Source organism: Anoplophora glabripennis, unplaced genomic scaffold (assembly GCF_000390285.2).
Source record: "Anoplophora glabripennis isolate ALB-LARVAE unplaced genomic scaffold, Agla_2.0 scaffold13, whole genome shotgun sequence".
NCBI classification, from domain to species: domain Eukaryota; kingdom Metazoa; phylum Arthropoda; class Insecta; order Coleoptera; family Cerambycidae; genus Anoplophora; species Anoplophora glabripennis.
This window is the reverse complement of record NW_019416478.1, coordinates 604059-619499: the sequence shown is the minus strand read 5'-3', so window position 1 is coordinate 619499 and position 15441 is coordinate 604059.

Below are 15441 nucleotides of genomic sequence, written 5' to 3'. Positions count from 1 at the left end.
AAGGGTGAAAAAAGATAAAATAAAGTCGTTTTTCAAGATAACTAAAATATAAAAGTTGTAGAGCAGAAAATTTTACATAAAAATGGTCTATTCACTTTTTCTTGTACTATTAAAATTAACAGAGTTAGGGAGACTAGAAGTTAAGGGATGATTTCAAAAATTTAAAAAATCACAAGCAGAAAAATTAATGAATTCTATATATTTTTTTCAATCTACTCTAAAAAATGCAACTATCTTATATACCACATATATACTTACTAGATATATTTTTTATTTTAATAAAAAAAGTTACAACAATAGTTGTTGACTATAAAAACAAACCATATACAAATTGTTGTTGATACAAAGATTTTATATAAAAGAACCTGCCTGTATAGTATAATTTTAAATATATGACAAATTAGTGGTAGAAATTATTTATTAATTTTTTTGTTACTTAAAAACTAGTCTGACGTCATAAGGGGCAATTGAACAAGAAGCTAGTAGCGATCCTATTGCATAATTTTGAAGAAGAAGAAAATATATCAAAATTGTCCATCAAACCCTGTTGCCCCGTTTCCTGTTTTTTAAACAAAAGTGACACTAGTAACAGCAGTCTATCAATTAAGAGTATTTGTGATATAGTCCAGGCGGTATTCGTTTTAAAAAGGGTATACTTGTGTAAAACGCATATGATCGGAGATTTTTGCTTTAACGGCTTCTAAACAACATAAGAAATCATAATTTTTCTATGCAAATAAAAAAACCGTGGGCTTAATTGTTATTGCAAAAAAGTATAAAAAATAGCAAAAAAAAATAATTTTTTTCTTGGATTTCTCGTCGACAACTTAGCAACTATTCATTTTAGACAAAAATGGAAAAGGAAAAAAGTTTTGTAATTAAATTTTGATCAAGATAGAGTTAGTTGCAATTCGAAAAAATAATTATTGTTATTGCAAAAATCGGAGAAATCATTTAAAAAATTGCAAAAAATGCTAGTTTATTTGTCAATTTTTTCAGACACTTGAATAATACCTAGGACCTAAATACTTTTCCCAATTAAACTTCTTAGTGCATAGAATCATCACACCAAATTTCATCCAGTTCGGTTAGATAATTTTTACATAATAATTGTTTAAATTTTTTATTTTTTTTAAATTAAAAAATTTTCAAAATCAAATTTCTAAAAATATAAAGCCTTTGAATACTTGAAAATTTCACCACAAAAAGAAGAGCTCTCAAGCTTTAAAATGGTTTTTGAAAAATTCAAATCGGACGATTAGGTGAGCCGTGTTGACTGTTTAAACATTTTCACAAAACGCTTATAAACAATTGCAATAATTTAATGTTTTTTTCCAATTTTTTTAATTTTAAAATATGGTTTGAAAGTACTCGGAAAGACGAGTATTAAAAAAAAATTATGATCCGCCCATTATTTTCGGAATTAAAGTTAACCCTAATATACAGCAAAACTATAAGGATATAAGGACTGTTTTTTGAACTAATAGGTTTGTCATTCCGAGAACTTTCCAGATATAAATTTTCAAAATTTGCAATCACGGGCGTCCCATTTAAAATGTCACTCAAAGATATTCAAGACCGCGTGAAATCCATGAGGTATCAGTGGTGGGGGGAGCAAACACATAGCTACTCCGATCTGAATTCTCGAGTTCAAAAATGCCAAGGGCAAATGTGTAAAAATGCTTATAAAACAGTGAAAGTAGACGAGTTCGATTTTAATCGAAAAAGTTTAATTTTTTCTGGCTTTATTTGAGAACGAATTTAAAAATAAATTGCATATTTACATTGCCACATTTTTGCAATCCGACGTTGCATCTTGGAGGAGCCATCAGGTTATTTTTTTTAAATACGTCGCTGCTATTTTTATGAAAAATCAAGTCATTTTTAATTCTGAATTAGATGATATTACTAGTGTAAAAAAAATGTTTTTAGCTTGTTTTAACTATAATAAAATTTTTCCTGAGTACGGCACTGAACGCTTTCAAAATATCTATTGGAAGAAGTCATAACAGTATAAAAGTCAATACAGAACAAAATATCCAACCTTTTTAACCAATAATTTAAAAAAGTTGTACGTAATGAAAAAATAATACGAATTTATGAAATATTTTATTATTTCTAATTAGTATTGCAAATAATAGAAAAAAAATGGTGTCACTTATTGTTATTATATACCTCAAACTAACTTATATAAAAAATGCAGGCAATTTGACCAAATTGTGATCTAAAGCCTATTTAAATTGGACTAATACTATGAAATTTTAACATTTTTATTTTATTTTATTTTTTAAGAGCTGTAACTTTTAATGAAGCTAATTTGCACCAAGGTAACTTGATTTAAAATGGTTTATTTTAATTTAAGGAACCTACTTTTGAAGTATTATCCTTTCATTTTTGGGCACCCTGCGTATTAAGGAATATGAGTTGGTCGTCACTGGGACAATTTAAAAAATATTTTCATAAAAATATGAAACCAAACGGTGTTCTGTGACACCAAAATATAGGTCTGCAAAAGATTATCTAATCTCACAGACAAGAGTTCTAACTGTTGATATTACTGTAAACAACAATTCTATGAGTTACACGCCCCAACAAGCATTGAATTGTACCAGCAATATCTAGCTGAATAAACATAGAAAAATGATAAACCTAACCTGGTAAAACTGTTACGTAATGCAATTTTCAAAGAAATGTCTTTTATTTTTATTGTCCTAGCGTCGCCCTTGACACAGAGCAACATGTAACAGTAAATGATGTCCAAAAATTAACGCAAGAAGCAATTTTGATAGAAAATACAGGTTTTTAATTAAATATGGTACCTACATTTTTTATTGATTCATAAAGTATTGGATTATTTATAGAATGGCACATCGCTAGCACACACGCACTCTTTTGTCCAAATTTTCCATGACCATTTTTCGTAAACGCGGCCGAATTTCGTTGATACAGAGCTCAATTTCTTCCTTCAAGGCGTGAGTGGTTGTGGGCTTGTTCGCATAAACCTTAGACTTCAAAAAACCCAAAGAAAAAAGTCCAACCGCGTTAAATCGTATTATATGAGTCAATTCTGATCATCAAAACGGGAAATTACACGACCAGGAAATGACTCATGCAGTAATTGAATTGTTTCTCGGGCTGTATGGCGTGTGGCACCGTCTTGTTGAAACCACATAGCATGTACATCCATAACTTGCAATTTAGGCACAAAAAACTGGATTAACATGTCGCGATAGCGATTACCAGCAACTATTATTGTCCATCAGCCGCATTTTCGAAGAAGAATGCTCTAATGATGCCTCCATGATGCATTTATATTTCAATAATAACTCGTGGATTTTCTGAACCCCAAATGCGACAATTTTGTTGACTAACAAAGTTATCAGATAAAAATGAGTCTCATAGTTGAGGATGTTTTTGTTTGAAAAAATACATATTCAACGAACTCTTTTCGCTCTGTATAGTCAGTAGGCTTTAGTTTTTGAGTCAATTGAACTTTGTAAGCCTGAAGTTGCAATTCTTTAGTGACAATGCGCTGTAGAGAGCTTTTCAAAATGTCCAATTCTTGACCACCGTGCCGAATTGAAGTTCCTGGACTCTCAGCAAGAACTGCTTCGATGTTTTGAGTTAAAGGACTTGTTGAAGGACGACCATTGTTTAAAATCAATAATTCATCCAGTCTCTCTGAATTTTTCAATTAATCTCTTCACAGTCCATGAAGCTAAATCACTATTTCGGCCATATTTTGTACAAAAATTACCAATTGTTGCTACCAAACCTTAAATTATTTTTAAAATATTGCTCAACAGTGAGAACGCGTTGTTCTTTAGTGTAGCACTCCATTTTCAATAACTCTTAACTTTATTCTGCCAAAATTTCAATACACATATAGCTAACAAATATATTAATTATCTGTTATTAACTTAGCCAGTATCGTACATGTTTTTTTTAGTTTTGCTTTCGTTTCCTAGAAAAATCTGTATAAGTGCATTATTAGTTTTACTACCAACATTTATTTCTTGCAACGCTTTTGCATTCGCCTTCAGAACTGCCACAGGAATTTTCTATTAAATTTTAGCATGTGGGATCATCCACAGAATCTCTATTTTGTATTTTAGAATAGCCCCACACATGATTCAGTACCCAGAAAATTTTTAATAAAAACGTATCTTTTAAATTTCCGCAGCCCGAATACCTTCAAAGATTCCCTTTACGATTTATTCGCTAAATTCCTTCTTCTCCCCCCGTAGTTTGCTGTAGAATTATGAAAACTTCTGAAATAACCTGACACGTTATCGGTTCCCTTACGTTCTCCCAGCGCATCTGTGTAGGTATAAGGTTTGAGGGATGGGGAGGTCTTTCAAATTCAAATCCTGATGCTCCAAATTATTTTAATATTTACAGCACACTCTGGGGGGAAGCTTTCTTGCTAAGAAATTAATAAATATTCGACCCATGTACATAAATACAGAAGATTTTTTAACTATAATACAAATTTTTATAACTTATTGATGACCTCTGGTATCGTCTCCGACATACGTACTACATAAAAGTCAGTTTTACTTAAGTTTTCATTCAGGAAGCACGTGCTTTTTATTGTAATTATTATCACTGAACAATAATAAGTTAATTGATATGGTGGTAGTAACATATGGAGTCGCTTATGAAAACTGTGAGTTTCCTGCGCATCTTTATGTGCAGCGATTTGTGTAAACAGAGCCGGCCGAGCTGTCGATAGAGTCAGCGGTTCCAAAAATGTTTCTACATATGATTATGGTAAGTCAGTACGTATTAAAAAGGAAATTATCCTATTTGCAAAATAATATTCTTACTAATCAAGTTCTCACACTTCGACTATTTACTATTCGAAAGTCCTATACCAGTTTATGAGTTTATACTTATAAAATTATTTTCGGTTTTTAAGAATTTCGGTATAAATTTCAACAATCTTGTGACGTTTAATAGACCAAGAAATAAAGGTGAAAAATCATGGAGAACTCGTAAAAATTACTGGGCGTGATTTTATTGTTGGAAAGTCTTGAGAATGATAATACAAAAGGCGTCTCATCAATACAAATAGGTAAAAAATTCGTCATTTTTCGTTCTACGCGTTAATGTAAAAAAGCTATTTATCTTAGCAAAAAAGTTCAATAGACGATTTGATCTAGAGAAACTCATCTTTAAAATGAGACTTGTTAACTTAAAATTGCTTTATAAACAAAAAATTTATTGCAAAATTAAACGGAAAAAGTGGTTTTTCCTTAATTGTTAATAACTTTTTAAATAATTAATAAAATCTTACCAAACTTTCCCAAATTGTGAGTTTTTATATTCTTAAGAGATTTATTTATTTATCCCATTTTTGCAAAAAAAGGCCCATTTTCAAATGACTAGTTTTTACATTCATTACTAATTTTTATAGACTCATTTGCTACTTACTATAAACAATGTACTGTGCCAAGTAGGCATAACTCCTCTATGTGTCCAATATGAAGGCATAATAAGTCCCAAAGTTGTAGGAAAATTCATGAAAATTTTTACGTCTTTCTCGCTTATGCCATTTTGCATGCACGTAGGAAACTACATTATAAAGTCATATAAATGTAGGCATAAGTCCACATTGGATTTTCCATGTTGTAAATTAATTTGAATTTTAATACGAGTCAGGTCGACAAAGTAGAAAAATGATAGAAATTTGCCACAATTTTCTCGTTTATGCCGTTTCGTACACGAGTAGAAAATATTATTAAAAGCCGCTTTCAAGAGTGATATGAATGCCACAAGGTACTGTCGTATGTAAAATTTTTTAAAAAGTTGTAAAAAATTACAAATTGCGGTTATTTCCTCGCCTGCGCAATTTTCGATATGCTTAAATTAATTTAAAAAATGTATCATAAATAACGCAAGTGTCGGAGAAGATTTAGGAAAAAAAAGGAAAAATTTAAAATAAAAAAAAATTACATGAAAAAGAGAAAGCTCTGTATTGGGTTTAGTTTGATTTTTCGACATGTTATTTTTTATTACGATAATTCTTAATAACTTATAATAAAGCTGGTAGTAAGGCCTTTATTTTGATCCGTTAAAATATATTTTCGTTCATCAAGAGCTGGAGATAAAACTGTTTGAAACTTGAAAATGTGAAAAATCGTAAAACCGAAAAAACTCATATTTTTGATATGCTTTAATTTTAAGTTAATAAAACTTTGTATTATTTTAAGTGTTATTGTTTGTATTAATTATAATTAAAAATTAGTAATTCAAAGTCTTTGAAGCAATAGTGCCTATATTATTAGCGACAGTACAAGACTAAACCGATTTTCATAAACATTTTTTTGCATGTTTGTTATACCTTGAAAAATGACCTATGGGTGCGATAAATTTAATTTGTGACCTATTGATCTTGATAAAATTCGAATTCGTGGGACACCCAGCCTGTTGTGCTTAAAATACGTTTTAAAAATAACTTCACGGACATTTTGGACCATACAATGCTCACGAAAAATTATTCAACGTTTTTTTCTGAGTTCTTATTATCTTTGTGACTCCAAGCCATATCACCAAGGTCATTTGAAGGTCAAAGGCGTATTTTATAGGCTAAATACTGTATATTCATAAGATAAGGTTTGAATTCATCAAAAATTATTATGAAACGATATGAGTATCAGCCAGCTGCGACAGAAGCCTATTTTACACGTTAAATGCTGTATATTCGTAGGATAAAACTAAAAAAATTATAAGGAAACGATATTATATACCCGACCACTGAAGACAAGGATGATATACCCGACCAGTGAAAGCAAGAATGATATACCAGGCCAATGAAGGCAAGGATATTTGAACAATTTTTCGTGAACATTCTATGGTCCAAAATGTCTGAAGTTATTTTAAGTACGTATTTTATGCGTGCACAACAGGCTGGGTGTCCCACGAATTCGAATTTTATTAAGGTCAAAAGGTCACAAATTAAATTTATCGCACCCATAGGTCATTTTTCAAGGTATAAGAAACTTGCAAACAATTTCTCATGAAAATCGGTTTAGTCTTGTACTGTTTTTGTCCAAATGAGCACACTGTGCGGCAGGGGGGCGATGAACAAGCGTCAAAATTCAATAATTGTTTTTTGAAGTGTTCATTTACTTCCACCGTGCCGTAGGTTTTTATAAATAACTGAAGTCGAGCTTCATCGACATATTGAAAGTGGTTTAATGCATTTTTTTTGGTGAGTACATGTGGCAAACGAATTTTTCAATATCTTTAAATGCGTGACTGCAAAGAAAAATTGTTTATTAAGAATTAAATTACATTAAATACATGAATTACTTATATTTATAAAATTAAAAATACGCTAAATGCAAGTAAGTATAAGTATTTCGAAAATTGCGCAGGCGATGAAGTAAACTTTTTCAAAATTTTTATATACGACGGTCCCTTGTGGCATTCATACCACTCTTAAAAATGGCTTTCAATAATATTTTCTACTCGTGTACGAAACGGCATAAACGAGAAAATTGTGTCAATTTTCTATTATTTTTCTACTTTGTCGACCTGACTCGTATTAAAATTCAAAATAATTTACAACATGAAAATCCAATGTGGACTTATGCCTACATTTATATGACTTTCTAATGTAGTTTCTTGCGTGCATGCAAAATGGCATAAGCGAGAAAGACGTAACACTTTTCATGAATTTCAAAAATTTCTCCTCACCAGGGACTTCCGCCCTTTAAAAAAATGAATACTTTCACTTTTTTCTTTGCAATAAGCTTTAATTTATTCACGAGAAAAACGTTGACCAAAACGAAAAATTTTCTGCAGTTTTTCCAAAGCCCTATTTTCTTTAGTCCTTAGTAGGACTTATGGCAATGTTTTTCACATTTTCTTACAAAGTTTTCCATTTTTAGGTCCCTTGCGACACTTATGCCAAAAAAAATTTGTGATAAAATCGATACTTCTCTTCAACTTACGAACATGGCATAAGTGAAAAATACGTCGCTGTACACATTATTTTTTTGAAAAGTAAAATTGAATTTTCACAAAGGTGTCCCGCAGCCCATCTTTTAAATTTAGTTTATTGTACTTGTCTCTCGGTTACCTTTCAGTACTCTCAGAGGTATAGACGAGAAAGACGTCGTCGAACTTCAGTCTAATATCCCCCGGTCTATATACTTGAGAATCATCAGCGTAATGATGAATATTACATATATTTAAAACCTGATTGAAGTCCGAGATGTAAATAGAAAATAATAAGGGCCTAAGTATGGAACCTTGAGGTACGCCAAAATTTATTGGTAAGGCGTCTGACACCTTTGAGTCAGAAATTACTTTTTGATTACGACCATGTAAGAAACTATTGATTAGAGACGCGGATGAATCATCAAATCCATATGTGGTGATTATATTTTTTTCCACATTCTTTAACACACTCTTTACCGACACTCTTTTTAGTTATTATAATTTTGTTAAATAAAGCAAATATTTAATATTTCCTGAAATATACAACTTTTAAGATTAAAATCGATTTCCTTTTTAAACTTTACACCTATACTTCTGTTAGCATTACCTTTTAAGAAAGATCTTAACTCTAATACCCTTTCACTCGGGAGAATTTATTCCACATTACGACCACTTATGACCCAACCAGCACCGTTTTATCGGACGCACGTAAATAATACAACAATATACGAATGTTTATAAAAAGTCCATTAGCGCAAACAAAAGGCCCTTCTAGAACCCAGCGCCTGTACTCGGCACTCGACTTTACGACCTATCAATAATGTTCGGGCATTCAAAAAATATCCCACATGAACGTAAAACCTAATAAAAACCGGGTAATAAAAAATACAACCGCCCGGGCTGACGCCCCTTCCGGGCGCGAGGCGATACCTCAATTCTGTTTACGTTTAAGACCGATAGAATTTATAGTGAAACATAAAATTTCTAATTTCTCGCGCCATTAACTTTATAACAAGTCAAACATCATTCGAACGTAATTTTAACGTTATTAAGGTTATTTAGGCCCAATAATAGCGGGGGCCGTGGCGTAATTACTTCTCTGGATTGCACAATCATCGTAATATTTCATTATTCTATCATTTACCTATCGATCCGCGTCAACCGCAGGGGTGGAAGTTCTGCGAGTCATTCCTAAACAGTGCGCGCCCTTTATAATTCGATTCCTCGGGAGCAATCACCGTAATGCCGGGTGATTTGTTGATTTTCCGAGAGTGTTTACTTTTAAAGCGGCGCCTCCGGCCGAGAAAACTAATAAGATAAGTGAAAGAATGAGGCGGGCCCTGCTCTAAGGCCGCTTTGTCTCGGGGACCGTTTTTTTGATTGATTCCGATCCCTTTTTAGGGGTTTATAATTGCTTCGTGGGTTATGGCAGCTGCTCCGGGGAAGCTCGCTTGCTTAGTCGCGGAGCGCCACTGGAAATATTTAAAATTTGCGCCTGTAATCATCTAAAGTGGTGTTATTTTACGCGGCCCAATTCAGGAATAGTTTGTGGAATAAGGGATGAAGGGAAAGTAAGAGAATATCGGTAGAGAAGCAGCTAATTCGCTCTAGAAATTCAAAGGATCATTTCCATATTTTTTCAGTAAAAGTTTATAGAAAGTAGTGCAAATAAATTTTTAGGTGTGTAAATTTTTCTTTATTTTTATTTATACATTTTTTATCATTACTGACAATCTACAGGGTGTAAGCAGTTTGACTTCCATTACTTCAACATGAGATAAGGGTGATCATAAATGAACAAAATTGTATATTACAGGGGCGTAAGATTAACAGTTTTTAAAATACAGCGAATATTAATATTGGGGAGTTTCATCGCAACGTGACAACAGCGCTTAACCTGATGCTACACAGCTGATGCACACCACGTGTGCACGCGGTAGATTTGTCATGAAATAACAAAAATGTAAACTACTATTATTGTGAAACATTTAGTAAATTTCAAGACAATAGCGTTGAGCTTAAATTTTAGCTTGAATTTTAGTAATTATGAATCTCCTAAACCGGGAACTTAACTTTTAATGAAATTATGAATTTGAAAAATATGTAATTAAAGTACCCAAAGATTCCCGTCGTCCAAATAATTATACGTATTAATAATAATTTAGGTACTTACCAAAAAGAATTTTTAAACACAAAGTACAAAACAAACTACAGCACAGTGCCCACCCTGATAATTTCAGACAAATAAAAGAAAAATGTGTATACATATACCAAAGTAATTTGACCTAATTCTTATAAAATTAAATCTAAACTGCATTACCTCCTTTGAAACTCCCGCTACCAAATTTTAAAATTATAATTTAATTATGATCTCAGCAGCAACCAACATAACATTCGGGCTGGCCCTTAGTCGCTGAACTAAATGACGCCGTCCCTTGCCTGCTTATACGTACCTATGACTAGAGAGTAATCGGAAACGTAAGTCGTTTACCAATTCAGAATATTTGCGCCACGCCGGGCAAGCCCACATATGCCCGTCGAGTGCTGTATCGGCTAAGGACAGCTAATGCTTTTCGCCGGCGATTGGAAATACACAAATGTATATTTATTTGCTGTAATTTTGTCCTTTAAATGAATTTTTAAACATTAGAATAATTTTTCCCTGGGAAATATTTTAAAACATAATAAAGTCGTGGACGGAAATAAACATTGTAAAGCACTTTATTGATATGATTATTTACTTAGCTACACTAGAACAAGATTTAAGGACCATAATGAATCAGATACGATAATAAATTTAAAGTGTTTTTAGAAAAAAGTCTAGTTTTTAGCAACCTTTCAAAAACTATTCAAAATGATTTAATAGAGAAATGATTTAATAGAGAATCAGAAATAAGAAATGCTCTATATTTCGCGTGGCAAGTACCCAAATGAAACAACGGATGTTAAATGCTTATCTCAGTTATTAGTAGTTTTTAGATATGTATTATATTATGCACGACACCTTCGAATCCAATTTTCACGAACTCGCTGGAAAATACCCGGATTTTAAAAAGTAAAGAGAAACGCCTCAAGAAAAGGAAATAGTGGTACACAAAAAACACTCCGACACGGTCGAACTCCAGATACCAACTGAATTGCGTATTGCTGGTTGCTGGACAGCTTAGTACCTCGTGTTAACCGCCACGCCGTTGTCACATTGCTCTTCTATATGGAAGGTAATGTAACTACAATAAATCTAATTTTATTAGTTTTTATCAGTACCTTTGTAAGGATAATTATTATCATTGAAAAAACATAAACTTTAAGTATTTTCTTTGGATAGATTCAATTTTTCCATCGACTTCTCGTGAATAAATTAACCGTATTGTCAGGAATTATTTATTTGTGGCATAGTTTCAAGTTTTTTTTCTGTATTTTGCCACCTGTAAAAAAATAGAACTTTGTGTCAAAAATATCCGTCAGGATTATTTTTATTAAACTATTTTTGTCTAAAGAAAATTGCCACACTAAAGAAAGCAGACAAATAAAAAATTAAAATTCACATCACTATATCACGGACTTCAATTATGATTAACATTTGGAACAATCCATCTTATTTTACTCCAATCGAATTAGATCATAAAACCTGAAAATTTGAAAAAATTATTAGTAGACATTTTATTGAACTTTATGACGGGGAGGGGCTTGTAGAATGATAATATCAAGAAAGTAACTCGATAGAAGTGACGCTAAATTGGCAAATTGTAAATAAGTGGCAAAGGAGGAGGGCCCCTAAGGCCGGTTTTTGACCTAATTTATTTTTGGCTGAAAAAAATTTTTTTAGTACCTACTAGCAATACTGAATCGTTTCCATCCTAGACGGACCAACCTCCTCACCCTCCTTTCCCCCCTCCACCCCCCTTAAATGAGATGACACACATTTACATCAAATAAAACGAAATTAATTATACATACATGTTTGTGCATATTTGATTAGCCACTTTGAACTTCGTGATTTTGAATTCATAATTGAGAATTATGATCTTTTTAATTTTTTTGTCCGCCATATGGAATATGTCATTTTGAATTTCGTAATTTTGCCTTTAGATTCGTAATCAGAAACCCAAAAAAACCCACTACACAAAAATTCATGCATTTTAAAGACATTTTAATTTTTTGTCCGCCATTTTCAATTTCTTGACTTAAGACTCCAGATTCGTAATCATAGACCCAAAAAACCCCATTACAAAAAAATTCTTGCATTTTGAAGTCATTTCAATTTTCTTGTCCGCCATATTGGATTCGCCATTTTGAATTTTGTGATTCTGAGACCAGATTCGTGATCAGCGACCCAAAAAACTCTTCATATGTAAGATTCATGGGAATTGAATGTCTTTCTCATCTCTAAGCTCTTTAAAGATTCCTCTAATAAGCGATGGTTTCCCCGGCATTTAAGGGGGTGGCGGGGGAAAGGAGGGTGAGGGGGTTGGTCCGTTTACGGTGGAAACCATTTAGTATTGCTAGTAGGTACTAAAAAAAATTTTTCAGTCAAAAATAAATTAGACCAAAAACCGGCCTTAGGGGCGTTCCTCCTTTACATGTTTTCTTTTAATTTTTTTAACTGCCCGCGAAAATCTAGACGACCTATCGAAATATAGTTATGACCAACATGTGTGCCAAACGCCGATTCTATTGACCGTGAAATTGTTGCTCCAGCTATTTGTTAATTATTTTCTTTAATTTTTTTGCAACTAATTGTTTAATTATTAAACGTTAACTTTAGAAGTTAATATCATAGATATAGGTTCTAATTCATCCAAAGAAACGTATCGAAATAGGAAAATTTCAAAAAGTTAAAATTAAGTAGCCAACTAACAAAGTAGGACGTGCAAAACAGCGTCGTAAACAAATTGCACCAAGGTCAGGCAAAAGCCGCTCGGGAATTCGCTCTTTTTGCATTAAATAATTTTTTCACGTTCAATATCTAATTCGACTGGATATTTTTATACTTCTTATGATAGAGAGTCACATAATATTCCGAAAAACATGTTTTCTTTTGTCACTTTTGTTACCAGTTTTTCCAAAATAATTTGTAAAACTATTTATAGATTTTTTTAAACAATGTACACCGAAAATTTTTCTCACAAACCGTATCGCATCTCCGTCCCCGATCAGGCCGCCTTTATTTTTAATACATTTTATTACCCCGGAACGTAAAGGAAAATATATATCGAGATAAGCCCTTGTAGCGACGGGAGAGCCTTGGATTTTACAGCAGCGAATCCGTGCACTTGGAAAACGCTTAAAAGAATGCACACTAGAGTGTACCGGCCACGGCCTGTTTGTCTTCGATAAAATGAATTGGATCAGTTGAGTGCACCGATGTCGATATTGCCCTTATACAGGCTGACTTTTTGCTTCCGTTTTGTTTATTTTTATAATCTCTGCCTCTCGACGTGACATTTATGGTAGGGCGACTCACTTTTATTGAACCGTCTGCGAAATTAATTTAACCTGTTGTTAAGGAAACTACATTGTAGTAAACGCCATGTTTAGAATTTGCTTACATACGCGTCTATTACAATTCATTACAAGTACGGAGAGTGTGTAGCTGAGAGTGTGCGCAAATTACGTGGGATTGTCGGTAAGAGGAACGCCCCGAATGAAACAACTGTTAAATATTTAATGACAAAACATGTGAAAAGTCCTTCGTTTCTTTGGTACAGTTGATTTGGGTAGATGAATGTAATAAGTATACTTTCATGAAGCAGTAAAAATTATTATCGACTCGGAAAATCTATGTTTTATCAATTTTTTATCATGTTTAATCATACAAACTGAAAACTTTAATCAAGAGTTCATGAGTGTCCATTCCTAAAATTGAGTTTATGATCAAAAGATACCTAAAGTACTTCTGAATATAAATTTTTGTTTAGAAGTCCAAAAAAGAAAAATCCAAAACAGTTGAAAGATCTGCGTCCAATTAGTATGCTCTCTGTTCCTCTTAAGATTGCTGAATCTGTTATTTTTGATCAATTGTTTAAATATTGTTTTAAAAATTCAATAATTCCTATAAATCAATCAGGATTTCAGAAGGGAATTAGTTCTTCAACTTTATTGGCTAATGTAACTGATGATATTTTGACAGCTATCGACAATTCTCTGATTTCGTCTCTAACTTTACTTGATATGACTAAAGCATTTGACTCAATTGACATCAATTGCCTTATTGCTAAACTTTATTATTATGGTATTTCTAGCAATATATTATGCTGGTTTTGTAATTACTTACACGGTAGAGAACAATATACTAGATTAAATACAGGTTCCTCGATACTAACATCACCTTATAGATCAGTTGGTTCTGGTGTTCCTCAGGGATCGATATTAGGACCACTTTTATTTAACATGTTTACTGCAGATTTGTCGAGAATTCCTTTGAATTGTAAACTATGTACGCTGACGATCTACAACTCCTTTATAGTTTTAAGCCTTCTAATTTAAATATTGCCACAGCAGTTATTAATAATGACTTACAATTAATTCATGACTGGACCATAAAAAATACTTTGTTAGTTAATGCTAATAAAAGTCAAAACATTCTATTTGGAACATCAACTCAATTGCGAGGTCTGGATAACTTTCCCGTTTTAATTAACAATGAAAATATTCCTGCAGTCAATGTTGTTAAAAATCTTGGCCTGACTTTTGATTCATCGTTGACTTTTTCGAATCATGTAACCGTTATCTGTAAGAAAGCTTTTCTATCATTAAAACAGTTGCAATGCTTTAAAAAGTATCTAAATCCTCAGACCAAAATTTTACTTACTGAATCTTTAGTCTTATCTCATTTGAATTATGCTGATGTTATATATGGCCCCTGCCTTTCTCAAGAAAATAAACACCGTTTGCAAAAAATACAGAATTGTTGCGTCCGTTTCATTGCGAATGTACCCCAGTTTAGTCACATAACTCCATATTTACGTTCCTTCAATTTGTTGAACATGTCTGAGAGGAGACTTATTCATTTTGCCAGTTTTATACTCAATATTTTAAAAAATAACAAACCTACATATTTATGTGATAAAATAAAATGGAGATCTGAAACACATAATAAAAATTTGAGATCATTGCGTAGCAAAGCGTGTATTCCTTCACATAAAACTGAAAAATTTAAAAATTCATTTTCGTATTTAGCTTCTTATGTTATTAATAATTTATCCCTCCAGTATCACAATTTGTCAGTGACAACCGTTAATCATATGTTAAAAAATAATATACTTTTTTCTGACTTGGTACTTTTTGATGTATGTAGGTTTTAACTATATCCAATAGTGTTTTGTATTCATTCTTGTCCTTTTTTTATTGCTTATTTATTGTATTTGTTTGTTTTTAATCTGTTCTCTTTGACACAGGAGGTGTTGTAAATCAACTTTGTTGATACACCTTCCTTTTGTAAAAATGTTGTTTATACTTCTTTTTTGCAATAAATGTATTATTATTATTAAG